Source organism: Euprymna scolopes, chromosome 2, assembly GCF_053919585.1.
Source record: "Euprymna scolopes isolate OS-2025 chromosome 2, ASM5391958v1, whole genome shotgun sequence".
Lineage (NCBI taxonomy): Eukaryota > Metazoa > Mollusca > Cephalopoda > Sepiida > Sepiolidae > Euprymna > Euprymna scolopes.
Window position 1 is genome coordinate 13,047,460 of NC_136483.1, and position 18,595 is coordinate 13,066,054.

Here is an 18,595-nt window from a genome sequence, read left to right on the forward strand (position 1 = left end):
CAGCATAAGAATGGAAAAAAATCTAACATCAAATAACTGTATAATATTGAACAAGCAGGCTAAGATGGAGAAAATAAATTTAATCAAAATATAAAGTTAAAGTAAATGAAAAATTAAACTGAGATTGGCATAAAAAATTAATGTTAGAATTATAAGTTTAAAATTAAACGAATGAGTTAATAAATACTAATGTAAAAGTATTAAAATATAAATGCCTAAAAAACTAAGAGAAATTTCCAAATCGATAAAAATTTAATAAACATAGTTATCTCCATTACAAAGTGAAAATTTTTAAAATGTTATTGAAGAAGAAAAATAAAATATTATAATAGAATATTTATATGTAGGTAAAACTTAAAAAGATGAATTTAAAATTTCAATTAACGGCATAGCATAATGAGTATGGGACCAAGATAAATTTTTATTAATAATTTTTAAATTAATCTTTTACTTACAATTTCTTTCTAAGAAATAAAATATGAAGCAAAGTCAATTATGAGATCGTAAATGTAAACAAAACTGATACGAAACTATTTATCGCAGATTAAAGAGGATATAGTTGGGACATATAAATATAAACTAGTATTTGATGGTGCAGTTTAGTAATTAGAAAATAAAACAAGTAGATGAATAATTTGGAGAAGAAAAATAATTATTTAATAAAAATACACAGAGGTTAAATGTAATATTAAGATGGGTAATTGATTTAAATATAATTTAAAAAGTAGAAATACAAAAATGGGGCGATTCATAAATTTCATGACTAACGGAAAATAACTAAATAAAAAAGTGACTTTGTCGATGTGTGTGCGAAAAATCTCTACGAAATTCTTCTCTGAATATCTGGTCTAGAGTTGAAATTTTGTGTATAGTCTTTGAACCTGTAATACGCTGCCGATTTGGCTTTTAGCCGGCAAAAATTACTGCTAAGTGGTCCAAAAAGAAAACAAAACAGTTGATCATGACAGGGTAAGTCGAATAAAACATTACACTTGCTGTTACTTTCGCGCATATATAAATTAAACATACATCGCTCAAAGTCGCTTAATTTTTACTGTTCGAATCCATCTGGACGAAGCTCAGACGTTAATGACGCTGGAAGGATAAATAACGACTATGGTCGGAGCGCTAAATGCTCTTGTTTCGATTCTAGCGAATGATACCGAAGTCATATTTTTTTAATAACTTTGGAAACCATTGCTATATATTGGATAATAATCTATAGAAAATTGGTTCTATAATAATAAATAAGAAATCTACATGAATTAAAATAGATTTATGCATATTTTATAACCGGGCAATGCATGGCGACCTGCTAGTGCATATATAATTACTTTAATACCTACAGATACTAGTGTTTCATTCTTTTCGGGAATCATCGGTGCAGGGAATTACGATTACAGCCGGTCAGGAGATTCGAACCCCGCCAGGAAGCCATCTCTGGCTCCATTGTCAAGAAACAAGCCACACGGCCAACGTTAACAGCGAGATATACAGTTGAAATTAACATTTATATTACTGTTTAGATGGCTATAATGATCTTATGATTATAACATCATGCGAGCTTAAGTGACCGACTTTAATTTCAACTTGAAGTGCTCAACAATCAACAATAAGAACCGAGTTCTTTACGGAGCTGATATATATATATATATATATATATATATATATATATATATATATATATATATATATATATACATACATATATATATACATACATACATATATATATATATATATATATATATATATATACATACATACATATATATATATATATATATATATATATATATATATATATATACGGTCAGAACTGACGCCCAAGAACAAGCGACAAAAAGCTACTGTTTCTGTATCGACACAGAAGACAAGAATATACAACAACGCACAAGTCATTAAGGAAAACCGTTTATTATTGACTAATCGTGACGTTAACGATGCATAAAGTCTTTAATGCGAAAATGGGTTAGGACAATTAATTAGTGTTTAATATGAACATGCAATCATAGTAGTGTGTGGGGAGGAGCAAAATCTTATCATCCCTCGGAGAAAGAGAATAGACCGAGAGTTAGTGATTCGAATAGGTGGGAAGTGGCGATCGAGGAGGAGGATAAAGAGGATGACCTGAATATACATGCGTGTTAATTGCTTGATAGAAGAGTTCCATTAGATATGATGGAGGTGGAGGTAGTTAAGTGGGTTTTCGCTAAAAAGAAACCGGAAAGTAAACGATAAAATAATTAACTTGCAAGTAATTAGACGGGCGTAATTGGGGTCGCATTACCTTTGCACATGCGATTCCTCGCCAATGGGCGAGGCCATCGAGTGAAGAAGATGTTTGGTTGTGACGTCATCACAATTAGTATAAGCGAGACTATCAAGATACGGAGTGTTTGCCAGGATTGGAATAAGAAGAACGAGTTTTATATTTAGATACGTTTAATCAGTTTGCGTTTAACAATAGAAATTTTATTTTAGACGAAGAAACCGACTGACAAACAGAACATTTTATAGAGATGTGTGGACGCATCTTTATGAATGTTAATTTAAACTTAAGCGGGACAAATCAACGTTTATGTTTCTTCGTTTTGGGATGATTTTGGGGGAGGGTGGCGAAAAATGTGACACACCGACATTAACGGACGCACAGACGTGTAATGATGCTATATTACATCTAAACATTGGAAAACGATTTTACATTAAAAAAAACGAAAAAGGAGACTCCAATGTTATTTTGTAATGTCGGCACACGTAGTTAATAGCTGGGGTGTTCGGCGTCAGGTCGATGGTCTTGTCTGAGCCGATAATCGATAATTAGAACAGTGCATCATTAAAGATCTCCCTTGAAGCATTTATAAGAATTTATTTCACAATTAGGGTAAACTTCGTATCATTTGGATTATTTGGACAGTAGTCTCAAGTTCTCATTTGGAGTGTTATTTTCACAACGTTTCCATTGATGAATTTGGACGGAATTTCGAATGGACCTCTTTATTTAATCCACGGGGGTAGCATGCCCTCGTTCCGTCAGTCCTAAGCGATTCGCAATTGTATTTTGAGTGTCTGTCTACGTTCTCTCTGCGACCTACTTTTATGCAATCGAGCAGCGAGATTTTGCACCGGAGCAGCGAGATTTTGCGTCACTTTGTGAGATTACTAGTTATAAAAATTCTGGGCGTCGCCATCTGGATTATTTCTTGCCCACCCCACGGCAGCGTGATTCTACATGACGTACACAGAGCGGACACTTTAACGGTAAGCCATTTTCTTGGTTTTCACAATTTTCCCTACATCTCTCTTTTTTCTTTCTCTCTATATTTCTTTCTCTCTCTCTCTCTCTCTCGCTCTCTCTCTCTCTTTCTCTCTCTCTCTCTTTTCCTTTCGCTTTCTTATTCTTCCTCTCGTTCTCGTCTTTCTCTCTCATTCTCTCACTTTCTGCCTATTCCTTTCTCTCTGTTTTTATTCCCCTGTCTCTCACTCTCTCTCTCTCACACACACTCTTTCTCTCGCTTTATTTCATGTTCATTCTCTTTCTTTTTTCTATCTTTCTCACTCTCTCCATATATCTCTTTCTTTATTCATTTTTCGAAAAGTGAAAACAAATCAACTTTCCATACGTCATCAAGATGATACGCATATGGTTTTCTATGTTATATTTCTTTAAGTATTTTTGTCTCGCTGTTTGTCCGTGCCACTTTTCTCAGAAACTACTCAGCCGATCTGGCCTAAATTTTGTATGAACCTTTTTATGATAAAGTGCAGCGAACTAAGTATAAACAGTATCTTGTAAATCTTATCTTTTTAGCTAGCTTACTTGAATTTAAGGGAATTGAAGGCTAGAGGCATGGTATCTTTCAGGTTTTATTTGCATTGAAGTGATTCTATTTTCTCCCCTTTTTAATTCATTTTGTAGTTGTTTTATTATGCCGTCTACAAATCCACACAACAAGCACCTTACTATTTCTTAAAGTAACATCAGAGATCTCAGGTCAAACTTTCCTGATGTTCAGTCCTTTGGCACAAATATCCTCACATTTTTGCTCTTTGAATCTCATAAATGTCTTTTATCTGTTTGAGGTCTCTTTCCATTTCCTATTTGTTCTTTTTATACTGTTTCCCTTTTGAATGTTCTGTTGTTGCTGCTATATCCAACAATATTGATAATGCATTAAAACTGCATCCATCAAACTCTATCTTTCTCTTCGGCGACTTGAATGTTCACCATTCTGACTATCTTTTTCACTCTAATCGCACAGATCTTGTTGGTAAAATCTTTCTTAACTTTCTCAGTCTCATGACTTGTCCCAAATTGCCAGCTTCCTGATAATGACCTTCATCAACCATCTTTTTCTCACTTCTGTTCTCGAATCATGTTCTATTTCCTCTTCTCTCCCATTGCTTTTTTCTCATCATGCTGTTGTTGATGTTGAGATTGATTTTATGCTAAGTCTTCAATTGATCGTCCCTCCCATAGGAAGACGTTTAACTTCAAGTGGGCGTGCTTGGAATGGGCTTTGCAGCTTTATATGTGACGTTCTGTGGGATCCTATTTTTGGTATGTCCTTGGTGTTGTGGGAAGTTATGTTGGTGATGACTTCTACGTATGACCAAACGAAGTAATCCAGCTGGTTCAGATCGGAGGAGGAGGAGGAGGAGGAGGAGGAGGAGGAAGAGGAGGGCCAGTGAGAAAAGGGTACAAAGGCGTAGCATTCGTTCTGAAGTCAAGCCTGGGATCTTTTGAACTTGTGGGCCGGCGCTGAGTTCTACTGCCACACACACGCTTCCAGCGGCAACTTGATTGCACCAGGGAGTCACTACACTATTCAGCACATGCAGGTACACTTTGGTATTGACTTTCAAGCCGATTTCGAAGATGTGAGATGGCATGATGTACTCACCACTTGAAACCACACCTAAGACCATAACCGTGGCTGGAAACTATTTGGCTGTACCCTCAAGCGTTGAACAGCCCAGATTTGCATTTTGAGGGTGCTAGCAATGGTCTTGATCATAACTTGGATCGGTAGAGAGCATGAGTTATAAAGCGGCGCATCTCTGATATCGCTCGCTGAACATTGTGTCACTTTCACACATGTTTGATAGATAAAAGTCTCCTATCGCTCTTGGGATTTGTACACAACTGGCCAACTAGTAGATGGTCTGCAACAAAAAAGAAAACCGATTTTCATTAAACGGAAATGAAATCATGTCATCTTTTCTAGGGTAACAATTTTATGGTTCCACCTTGTATTTTTTAAACCTAATAATGTAAAATCAGTGTTAATATTCTGTATTATTTAATCTATTTTATTTTTCGTTTTTACTTTTTTTTCGTGTATTTAAAACTTTAATTGTAGTTAACTGTAATTACTATGAAAATGCGTTGAAAATGTTTGTGATTTTTTTATGAAAATGACATCACCAGACACTAATGAGAACGTGTTATTTCGTTTATTTCAATATCATTAAATTGAAACAAAAAACATTTTGAAACATGAATTGTTTTTCTAAAAACAAAATAAAATATTGTAGATATTTTTATATATTTTAGCATTAAAATCTCTTAAAACTTTTCCTCTTTAAAATTTAAATATTAATTTGAAAGATTTCAAATAAAATAGCATTTCGCTAGCACTTAAATGTGTTTTAAGGGTTAGCTGATGTCTGTTTAAATTCAAGTGGTGTGATCTAACTTCCGGTGCCATGACGTCACATCCGTTTACGTTTTGTAAACGCGTTATAAAATAAAGAATTGCAATTAGGAAAGGGAGACAGACATGGGTGATTAGATTGATATATGCATATGAACAGAGTGACATAGATCGATCTATTTTTAGAGAGAGAAAGTTACCTAAATAGATTGATACAAACATACATACATGCATACATACATACACACACGAGGAGGATGGCGTATACACGGAAAGATGTTGGTAGATAGACGTGTTCAGATAGATAAATAGATCGATAGATAGATAGAAAGACTGATAGATAGATGGATAGATAGATAGATAGATAGATAGGTAGAGAGATAGATATAAGCACGTTTAATATATAACTATCGACAGATACATACATACATACATGAATAGATAGATAGATAGATAGATAGATAGATAGATAGACAGTACCCCCCATAACAGAAAGAGATGAAAACTTTGTATTTTCCATAATCGATATTTTTCAGCTCTATTTGTTCCATTTTATGTTTTCATCGAACCAGTTCTGTTCTCTTTGTTTCTCATTTCCTTGTCGTATTCACCGAAATTGATCAGTGTTTATGTGGTCAACGAGGCGACATTCACAAGAGCGGGGGTTCATTTTGGAACGGACACGTCGAAATTTTTTTTTATTTTTTGCTCAGTTGAATTCTCATCAAAGGAAACTAGCCTCACAACTGCAAATAAAGCCTAAATTCATGCTGATTTATATATGTGTATGTGCGTGTTGTGTGTATGTGTGTGTGCGTGTGTAACCACTCATAGAAACATCACAGTTATGTGCGATCGTATAATGATCTGCTCACTACTCCAAAATTTTAACCACCACAAACGCGGTATTTAAAAAATGTTACTCATCAATTCGATGATCCTACCCTCCCCTGTCTGATTTTATATGGAACGTGCTGGTTTATACGAGTTAGCAAATGCAAAGATGTTCGCCCGACATAACCAACATCGCACTGGCATTTAAACTGATAAGCAATATTACTAATTTGGGTGTAAGGCAAACTATCTTTGCGAAAAGAAGGAAAGGCAGGTATCGTAGTGTATACCAAACGCAAGGAAACAGAGTAGAAGCACTTATAAACAGTTCTAATAATCTGTCAATTTAATACTCTTGTCCGCAATCCACGGTAATTTTAAATAAACCGTGCACTTCATAGGTCCAAACATTTTAGGGAATTTTAAATCATCAACTTTCTTGCTATATATATATATATATATATATATATATATATATATGTGTGTGTGTGTGTGTGTGTGTGTGTGTGTGTATCTAGCAAGTTATGAAAATATGTGGCAATTAAGTTACACATAATTTTCTGCGTTTCATCCTCGCAAAGAAAATTCTGTGTAGTTTAATTGCCATATATATCTTCAGATCTCATTACCTCGTTTTATTCACGTACTGAGCGTTGTTGTAGTAAATACTGAAATATTATATATCTCCTTATGAAATTTTATGTGGATATATGAAATAATATATATATATATATATATATATATATATATATATATATATATATATATATATATACATACGAGGGTCGTACCAAATGCAACCAAACTTTGAATTAGAAGTAAAGTCCATAAAAAAAAAATATATATATATATAAAATATAAAAATATATATATATATAAAATATAAAAATATAAAAAAAAAATATATATATATATATATACATACGAGGGTCGTACCAAATGCAACCAAACTTTGAATTAGAAGTAAAGTCCATAAAAAAATATTATACACAGATACGTATTCCCAACTGAACAATATTAAACTTATTATTTACTATAAAAAAAATTAGACCCATAATCTTGCATTAAAAAATATGATTCCCCCAACCTTAAAATTATTTGAAAGAACCAATGTCATCTATTAGTGTAAATGCCCTCTGTGGAAGAGTAGCTTCTATAACAACCTTAGAACAAATAGTTACGTTGGTTACACACAAATCATTTAACAACATCCCTATCCCGTTGTTGCAAACAAATCATTTAACAACATCCCTATCCCGTCGCCTTACCATGCAAAATCTAGATTATGATGAGAGAGAGAGAGAGAGAGAGAGACAGACAGAGACAGACAGACAGACAGACAGAGAAAGAAAGAAAGAAAGAGAGAGAGGGTGTTAAAACCAAAAACAGATAGACGGGAGGAGAGAGCGTTATTTCTTAATTTTATATATTTCATGCATGTATAGACTAAATAGAATCCGCAACAAAAACGTAATAAAATAAAACGAATATGCGGTTCCGAAAAATGGATATTACGAACTGAAATAATGTTCGCGTCTGTACGCCATGGTTACACATCATTGCTATTTGGTTAAAACTCTATGTCGATAGGAGGGTGTTCATGTTATGTCAAATCGATGTCATCAAATCGGTTCAAGTGAATGGTTCAAACATTCTTCGCCTTTTCTCTTCCTCTTGTATTTATCTTCTTCCCGCTATAGGAAGGTGTGATACAAGAACGAAAATGAGGAAACTATGTCAGCGTACAGAGTTGGTACACTCTGGTGTTTATTAAGTGCTGGCATTAGGGGCTCACTTCCTAATTCATGATATGTCCCCAAACCAGAGGAGATTATTTTTGCAAACAAATCATTTAACAACATATTTGTTGAATGCCACAACTCAGAGATTATCAAAGTTTCCTGAAATGTTCAACAGTTATTCAATATATGGTATTTTTTTTTTTTTTTTTGTAAAGAATACAAATTTTAATATTTAAATTTCATACAGTTTAAACTTGGGTAAAATTAGCATGTCCGTTTTTTGTTTGTTTGTTTTTTTTTGTTTTTTGTTTGTTTGTTTTTTTGCTTGCTTGCTTGTTTTAATAAACAAACAACCAAAATCGCAGGTACATTATGTGGTTATTGTTAAAATGTGTCCTGGGTATGGCATCAAACTACACTCGATGGCGAAGCTCAAATTTGGGAACATGTTCACCCCCTTTCACTTGGAGTGGAAAATAACTGTTCGGTATATGCGTTAAATAGAACTTCTTTTCAACAGAATCGCCACTTATCAAGACCAGAATGCCATTCAAGGATAATGGTTAATGAGTGTTAGGTGGTCGGGGAGACAACACTCTAATGATTGGTAGTAGTGGAAATTTGGCAGAAGTTGATTAAGGAGAAGTCTCAATAAAAACTTGTTTCCATTTGACTTGAACACGACCATGTTGTAGTCAGCTGAAAAGCAGTACCGCGGTATAAAGTTCCACAGGCGGACAGTTCATAGAATTTGCGTTTAGTTTTATACACATATAGGGGGTAAGGGGGAAATGTTGACAGTGGTTGCAACTAGACGAGTGTTTGTTGTGGATGTTTTGCGGTGAGAAGGAGCATCCGGTACTTGTTATGAAAATAACGATAAAGCAGAGATAGACTAGCAACATCTTTTCAATGAGAAAAAGATTGCAAGGAATACAAAAGGGTGTTACCTACTAGATTTCGAAGTCGGCTTTGAACTCTGTCAAGGCAGGAAAGCATGCTCGGTGCAACTCTTGTCCAGATATGACAATAATACTCCATTATAGGACTATTTGGCTCTTATACAGGTCCAGGATTGCATCAGGAGGGAAATACTCAGCGATGTATCTAAGTTCCATGAAATGTTCAGCATTTAGTCAATATATTGCATATTTTTCGCAATTAAATTTTGCAGAGTTTAAACTAGGGAAAAAATTAACGTATGTACGTTCTGGTTTATTTGTTTATTTGTTCGTTTTGATAAACAAACAAAAAAGCTGCATGTACGTCAGTGGAGCCCAATTTGAGAACTTTTATGTGTCCACTCCTTATTTACTAGTACGCTTACGTTTGTTCTGACTCGCAGTGGCAATAGCTGTTATATATAAGTTAAATAGAATCTCTCTAGTGACAAGAACCTGGATCTGATTATATATATGCATACGGAAATGTATAAAAATACGAAAAGTATAAAAGTTTATAACTCTTCTTTATTCGTTTTCTATTGTTGACGTTCAGGAATACAAAATATTATTATGAAAAAATTTTTTAAACTTTTTTATACAAGAACATAATTTTTCGACCGATCCTTCGGTCTTCATCAGTGTCGTGAAAGTAATGCGCATGCACGGGGAAGAGGAGAAAGAGAGAGGAAGGAGAAGAAGGTATAGCCAATGAGAAGGTGCCACGTCATTCTTAAATACATATACATATAATTGCGCAAAAAGACACATGCACACAATACATATGTGTGTGTGTGCGTGAAAAGCTAAAAATTAATCAGTAAATAAAGATAAAGAAACATGCGTTTAACTGTATAATATTCCAAACACAATATTTATTCCAAGAGAGAACAAAAATCCAAATCATATAAGACGTTATGAGGAGAGACGCTGTAAAACATTTGCAAGTCAACGAAACGCTCCTTTTTATTTATTTTTTTAATTTATTTTTTATTACATTTTAACCCAAAACAATGCACATTGCCACTTTGGTGTAGGGGGCTACTATCAGGGGCAACAACTACCGAGGTACTATGTAGGGATTTGGGCAGCAAGATGTCGGTTAACGTTACACTTGAACTGCTGCATGTCAGTACTGTTGGGGAAGCAGGGACCTGGAATGGAATTCCAAAGTCTAGCAGTTCTGGGGAAGAAACTATTGGAGTAGAAAGATCTTTTACATCTAGGGATCTCTACAGTGTGGGGGTGGGATTTAGCAGCCTGTCGGGTTTGTCGAGGGTGCTCACGTCGTGGGGGCACAAGTGCTTGCAGTTCGTCAGAGCATTCACCACTAAAATACTTGTAGAACAGGCAGAGGGATGCAATGTTTCGTCGATGGGACAGAGGCTGAAGCTTAGATGCCAGTTCAGGACCTATCAGGTTTGCGACTCTCTTTTGAACCTTGTCTAGGAGCGAGAGACTAGTAGCAGATGCACCAGCCCAAATGTGACAGCAATACTCAATACATGGGCGAATGGTGGCCTTATAGAGGTACAGGATACTTTCGGGTGTTAGTAGTTGTCTAGCACGGTAGAGAGAGCCCACCTTCCTAGCAGCGGCCCTGGCAATGCTTTCAATGTAATTTTTCCAACTCATGTTTCTTGTGAACGTTAAACCAAGGAGTTTGAAAGATGTACTCTCAGATGAAGAGTCGTTGGCCATTGCTATAGGTGGTAGAGAGGGTTTCTTGTATTTATTGAATGAAACTAGTTTAGTCTTGGCGGCATTGAACGTGACCATCCATTTTTGTCCCCATTCCAGTACAGATTGGAGGTCTTCCTCTAGTGTTTCTGTCATTTCTTTAGAAATGTGTTCATTCGTCTTCCTGTCGTGCCTGCTATAGAATGTAGTGTCATCAGCATATATACCCATCTCAGAGGCAATTTTTTTCGGGGAGGTTATTTATGAATATCAGGAACAATAGAAGTCCAAGGATAGACCCCTGGGACACTCCCGCATTTATATCATATTGTTTAGATGTACGACCGTCGAGGACAACCTGGATTTTTCTCTTATCTAAGAAGGATTTAATTATGTTAAGTATTCTACCAGTGATACCGTATGATCTAATTTTCCTGAGGAGACCCTCATGCCATACCCTGTCAAAAGCCTTAGATATATCTAGAGCTACCGCTCTGCCCTCCCTCACTTTGTCCAGTGAATGGTATATACGTTCAGAGATTACAGTTAGGATTCTTCTGTGGAACGGGCTTGTCTAAATCCATATTGTTTGTCAGTCAGAAGTTTAGCATCTGTAAGGTGATGGACTAGACTATGGTTAATTAAGGTCTCAAATATTTTGGCGAAAAGTGGGAGGAGGCTAATGGGGCGATAATTTAATAGGTCAGTCCTTTTGCCAGAATTCTTAAATACTGGTACAACAGAAGCAGTTTTCCAACAGCCCGAAAAGCAAGATTCATTAAGGCATTTTTTGTAGAGTTTGGAGAGAACTGGAGCTACTTCGGCTGAGCATTTTTTAAATAGCACAGCTGGGATGAGATCGGGTCCACGTACTTTTGAAGTGTCAAGGTCTTTTATGATAGCATGCACCTGAGAAGGGGTGATTTTCAGATCGTCTAGCGTGACGTCTGTCCGCATAGGAAAGTCAGGTAGGGGGTGGTTAGAAGGTTCCAGTGTGGAGTTTGAGGCAAAACGACTGGCAAGCATGTTAGCCTTCTCGGTTGCTGAGGAGACAACCTCGTGATTTTTTGGTTAGTGGGGGAATTGTTGATTGCCCATTATTTACTACACTGTTGTAGATTTTCCAGAAGTCTCGAGTTCCTAGTTTTTGTGCTTCGATGCGTTTTTTGTGTGGTTTCCGTAAATTCTCTCTTAGCTGTCGCTATTTCTTTCTTAATGTTATTTCTTGCTTCAATATACTTTAGTCTGTTTGAACTAGACTTATGTCGGTTAAATCTGCGGTATGCATGCTGCTTTTGAGCAATGGCAGTTGCGCAATCGAAGTAAACCATTTGGAAGAGTTTCCGCATGGGAACATGCGCTTCGATTGCAGTTTTGAACCAGTCCGTGGTCTCGTTTGCACACTGTTCAGCAGGGAGAGAAAAAATATTTCCACATGGGGCATCTCTGATTAGTTCCCTGGTGGCTTCTCAGTCAGCCTTTTTCTAATATCTCGTTGTTTTGAGCACTGGCTCTTCAGTTTTATTTTATACATTGTACATACACACACGTGCACAAATATATACTTATATGTACATATATATATATATATATATATATATACATATATATATACTTATATACATACACACAAACATATGCATACACATACATACATATACAAACAGATACACATACATAAACGTATATGTATATACATACACGTATACACAGTTATACATACATACATATATTAACTTGTTTACATTGGACTTGAAGACAATCAGATTGTAGTCAGCTAGAAAGCAGGCAATCTTCCACAGGCGTGCAGTTCTAAGAAAGAAGCTATGTTCATGGAATCTACATTTAGGTTTAGGCATAGATCCAATATAATAAGAAATACGAAATCTACATTAGTTCAAATAACATATTTAAGCGTATTTTACGACCGGGCAATGCCGGACATCCGGCCTGCTAGTGCGTGTATATATATTTATATATATATATATATATAGTGTGTGTGTGTGTGTGTGTGTAATAGGAGCAAAATTTGCAAGATGAGAACAGATTATTAAAAAGCTTTTCAAATTCGAAAGTACATCTATATAAATGATGAAGTATATATTTATACAACAACAACCTTATCTAGATTTAAAAGGCTCAATATCAGTGATAGAGCCTAATATGAGTAGAAAAAGTCAAGATATTGTAGAAGTAAATATTTTATTCAAAACAAGGAATCGTGTTGTATATTTGGAATAAAATATTGTAAATTTAATTCTACAATATCTTTTCTACTTGTATATATATATATATATATATATATATATATATATATATATATATATATATATATATAGTAATTTATAAAATATATATGGCGATTAAGCTACACTGAATATTCGGCGTTTCATCCACTCTAGGATTCCTCAGGCTTATGCCTCATAATAAGCTACACTGAATATTCGGCGTTTCATCCACTCTAGGATTCCTCAGGCTTATTATGAGGCATAAGCCTGAGGAATCCTAGAGTGGATGAAAGGCCGAATATTCAGTGTAGCTTAATCGCCTTATATATTTTATAAATTACTAACTAGCTCTACCTACGTATTGAGCACTTTTGAAGTAAATACTTAAAGTTTACGCATAAATCTATACTTTCGTATATTAATTTTATGTGAGTAAATGAAGTATATATATATATATATATATATATATATATATATATATATATATATATATATATATATATATATGGGAGGAAGAACAAAAGAGGGGGAATTGTTTAGGATGGGTTAGAAAAATACTCTGTATTTAGGTAAATTAAGTAAACTGTGAACACCGTCCTATTCAATAAAAGGAAAAATAAAAGATCCCTTATCTCCATGGTTCAAGCAACTGACATCTTAGGAAAAGATAGTGCTGCTTCTCATTTCAAAAAAGTAATTGGAATGTAAAGTTAAAAATTAAGTAACTTGAGCAGAAGCAAGCATTGTTTATCGGATGTCGACTGCCTCAATGTCAATTTTTAAAATTGGGGTAAAAATACCACCTTTGTTATTTGAAATGAAACAAAAACATACATTGAGAGAGACCCTGAGAAAAAGGAATGAAAAAAGTGTGTGGGGGGATGATAATGGCCGTGTTAATAATGTTAAATTATGTCCAAGGAAAATATATATATAAATAAATAACTAAAATGCATTAACGATAGTGGACAAGAAAAAAAAGTTAAAATGATTTATTGTGGAACAGAAAAAGACGTCGTTGAAAAAAGAACAATAATAATAAATAAATTTTTTAAAAAAAAGGGAAATATGCATGAAATCTACAATTTAAAAAATTATTATATGTATATATAAACATTTTTTGGTGGCTGGGGAGGAGTGTTATGGAGAGGCATGATGCAAATGAACTCAAAATCAGGGCCAACAAAAATGGAACCTGGGAATTGGATGACCTGGTCCTATGACGCAAGTCGTTTTATGGGTCAGGCCGTTGTATGGAGCAATGTTCGAGCGAACTTAAATCCTGGCCGACAAAAATGAAACCCGGGAATGGGATGACCTGGAGATGACGTAATTCGATCGCAGGTAAGACTAAAAGCAAACGCCGAGCTGGTCAAAGTATGGGCCAATGACGTCAATTGGTTTATGGGTTACCAGGTCGAAAGTCCATAAAAGTGAGATGGTAAACAAAAACAAGGCAGAGACGCGGAGACGGAGAACGAGACACAGACGACGAGGAACTGCCTGTCACGTTCACAACCACACCTCTTCCACCACCACCTCCACCGCCGTATTGTGTATATATGAATGTTTACTAAATAAACCAATTTATAACAAAATGTCTCGTTATTCATTGATAAATGAACAGCGGTTATTTCAATCGAGACGATTTAGAACAACATATGTATAACTGTCAGCGTAAATGTCAAACGCACCATCTCTCAGTCTATCTATCAAGATATTCAAAAATCTCTTATAGTTAAATTACAGGCTCGGTACTCATGTAGTAGAATGCACCCTGTCTCTAGATGAAACACTAAGACTTTTCCTAAGACGAACAACAACAACAATACAGAATATACGTCATCTTCATAATACCAGTATATAATATATATATAGCAAAAATGGTAATTAGTAAAAACCTGAAGAGAGTGCTCAATACTATTGTAGAGCAAATATGCGTTTTATTTTTATTACCGTTTTATCTGTTTAGTTACACATGTTTCGGTTACCGAATCGTATTAGCGATCCAGTAACCTCGTCAGACTTTACAGAAATCCAGATTTCTGAAAAGTCTGACGAGGTTACTGGATCGCTAATACGATTCAGTAACCGGAACATGTGTAACTACACATATAAAACTGTAATAAAAAAATAAAACGTATATATATATATATATATATATATATATATATATATATATATATATTTATATATATATATTATGAAACTGCAGTAAAGTGTTAAGCTGAATAGATGCTATATTTATATATACCTGACCTCTTTCTATTGGTCATACGTGCACAAACATTCCTAAAATATTTACGGAATCACTGCTTCCTGTATTTGTTCATATGATATTTACCCAAGTATATCAACATAAACTAATGTGTGCAGAGACGAGCAACGTACGACCGTTAAGGTAATGACTGAACCCGAATGGTCCGGTGTGGCGCCTTTCGAGTGCGGTGGCTGGGGGAATGGGGTAAAATGGCGAGATTTGTTGAGTCAGTTTTAGTTATTAAAACGACTGAACATCCAACATTTACGCAACGCGAAAGACCGTCTTTACTTTAGTGGATGTCCATCAACGCTTACTGTCAACAAAATACACTTTAAGATTAAAAGTGGTTGCGAAGAGAAGCCATATGCAGAATACACACACACACACACACACACACACACACACATATATATATATATATATATATATATATATATATATATATATATATATATATATATATATAGCTTAGCATTTCACTGCAGTTTCATAAATATACTAGCAGGGTTATCCAGCGTTGCCCGGACCCATAAAACACAAAATAGACGTTAATTTGTGTTACGTGATATCTCTATAATAAAACTTGTATCAATATACTTCCATTTTTGCTTTGATGTATCGAAAATGCAATACTAATGATGTGCGAAATTAACCAAGTTTTACTAATTGCTCTTATCTTACATTTTGAGCAATTTTCTATTCAGTATATATCCCTTACTAGTTACATTATAATTTGTCTAGGGTATTGAGCACTGTTTGATTCAAGATAAGACTTAATAAGAGTAAAATTATATTATAATACATACCAGGTATATTGAGTACATTTGGATTCAGCTTTTACCACGTTTCAAGTGGCCTACTTCATTATAGCACGCACCTCTATAATCTAGGGAATTGAGTACTATTTTATGTAGCATATATTTTTACCGAATGTTCTACTGTATTAATAATTTATTGCTCTAGATTTTGTTTTAGATTATTGACCAGGACCATCCATAACAATGTTGTATTAAAAAAAAATATGCTTAACATATTTATTTTAAAATTTATGTTTTTATCTCCTATTACACCGGGACTCGTTTGTTTCAAAACCAGATTTATCTACTTCTTTCACGAAAAATGGAATGAATAAAACAAATACAATTTCATAAGTGAGCTGTGAAAAACAATAAAATTTGGACAGTCTCCAGAAAGCCACTGAAAGTACTAAATAAAATTAAGGAAACCTCCCGAGCACTACTAAACCAGGGCCATCAGCTATAATCGAAACCGAAACCAAAACTTATGGAGAATTCTTGGTAAAATTATTTATTACAAGAAATTGAAGTACATAACAATTAAACAACCCGGATGTAAGCGTGACACAGAAAATAACGCACACGCTATCGTATTAATGGTGCTCGGTAAAAATGGCACCGGTAGAAATGGCACCGGTAAAAATGGCACTGGTAAAAATGGCACCGGTAAAAATGGCACCGGTAAAAATGGCACCGGTAAAAATGGCACAAGTGGATAATAACTAGGTAAAAATGGCACCAAAAGGTGCTACTGAAGCTATGGGGTCCCAAATTCTAACCTCATTTTGGGTTTTGTAAAAGTTCCTATTTTCTTGCCGTCAACGAGGGCAGAGTTAGACACAAGGTCGATTTTTAATATCCAGCTTCCCCCCCCCAAAAAAAAGGGGCAGTTTTCATCGGAACAAAAGACTACAATTACCTCAGTTTAGAAGCATTGTTTATCTAAAGGTTCTTATTTAATTGCACCCCGCTAGGGCAAAGTTAGACACAAGGTTGGTTTTAAATCTAGGGAATATCCAGCTCCCCAAAAAGGGGCATTTTCGATCGGAACAAAAAATTACAATTACCTCAGTTTAGAAGCATTGTTTATCTAAAGGTTCTTATTTAATTGCACCCCGCAAGGGCAAAGTTAGACACAATGTCGGTTTTTAATCTGGTGACTATCTAGCTCCCCAAAATGGGGTACTTAGGACTAATGAATCGCAACTTATCAAGGATAAAGCACACTCGAGGATAAGGGTTAATGTGGAAGTTTTCAATTACACTAAACAAAATGCATCTTTTCTGGACAAGTTGTAGTTGTATTTTTGGGTTCTTTTTTCATAATGAATTGCTAGTTATCAAGGATAAAACACACACGGGGATAAGTTTTTTTTTCCCTAAAACAAAAAAATATAAAAATGATTCAGAAAAGATGCACTTTGTTTAGTGTAATTAAAAGCTCCCTGGTTGACACTTATCCTCGACTGGCTTTTATCTTTGATAAAAGAAAAAACTAATTTTGGTGCACTCTAAATGTATTTTATCATTGAATGTATTTAATCGTTGATAAGTTGGGCTTTGCCATTTTTTCTTATTTATCCAAAACTGCTATTATTGAATAAATATTGAACTCTGGAATGTTTCTGTTGAACTCGAGAATCTGCACAGAATTTCTGTCGGAGGTTGCATCGACTGATACGTTAACAAAGTGTAGTATCACTTCTGATGCTACACTCCACCTATTATCTCCCCGTTTAATGAAGAATTAATAAATCCTTTCAGACTGAGACAATTTTAATTTTTGTTCTGATCCAGAGTTCCTCTTGTAGGAGAGCTGGATATTGCCCACATAAAAAAACGACCTTGTGTCTAACTTTGCCCTCTTGGGGAAGCAAGTAAATAGGAATACTCAAGATGAGAATAGTAGTCCAAAGCTGGAATGGGAACAGTAACACAAAATTCTCAAAGCTAAACTATATCAATGTTGTTAATTACCAAAAATAGCTTTATTGCCTTATTAACAAATTCAACAGACACATAAACTAAAGTGAAAGATAACACGTGTTGTCGCGTATACGTGCGAAAAGGTTTTATGACCAATTCATCTCACAGTTGAATATGAAACCGTTCTAGGGACATTTCTGGGGTCAATCGGTCACTGAGTATATTTCTGACATAAAATTATAAACTGATTCCAATATAAATAACAGTAAAATAGGTACTTATAAATGTTTGACACCCCGAGAGTACAAACAACGTTGAAATAATAATTATTTAGAAAGCCATTCTTAACATGGAGGTGGGGTGAACTATTTTGCACTTTCATCTAACAATTTAATGAAATAAAAGTAACATTATTTTTTTTTAAGTTCATATTTCTTTCGGTATCAAACATCCATAAGTACAATACGTTCGTTTGTTTACAAAATAAAAAGGTTTATTTCCGCACCAAAAAAAAGGGGCAGTTTTCA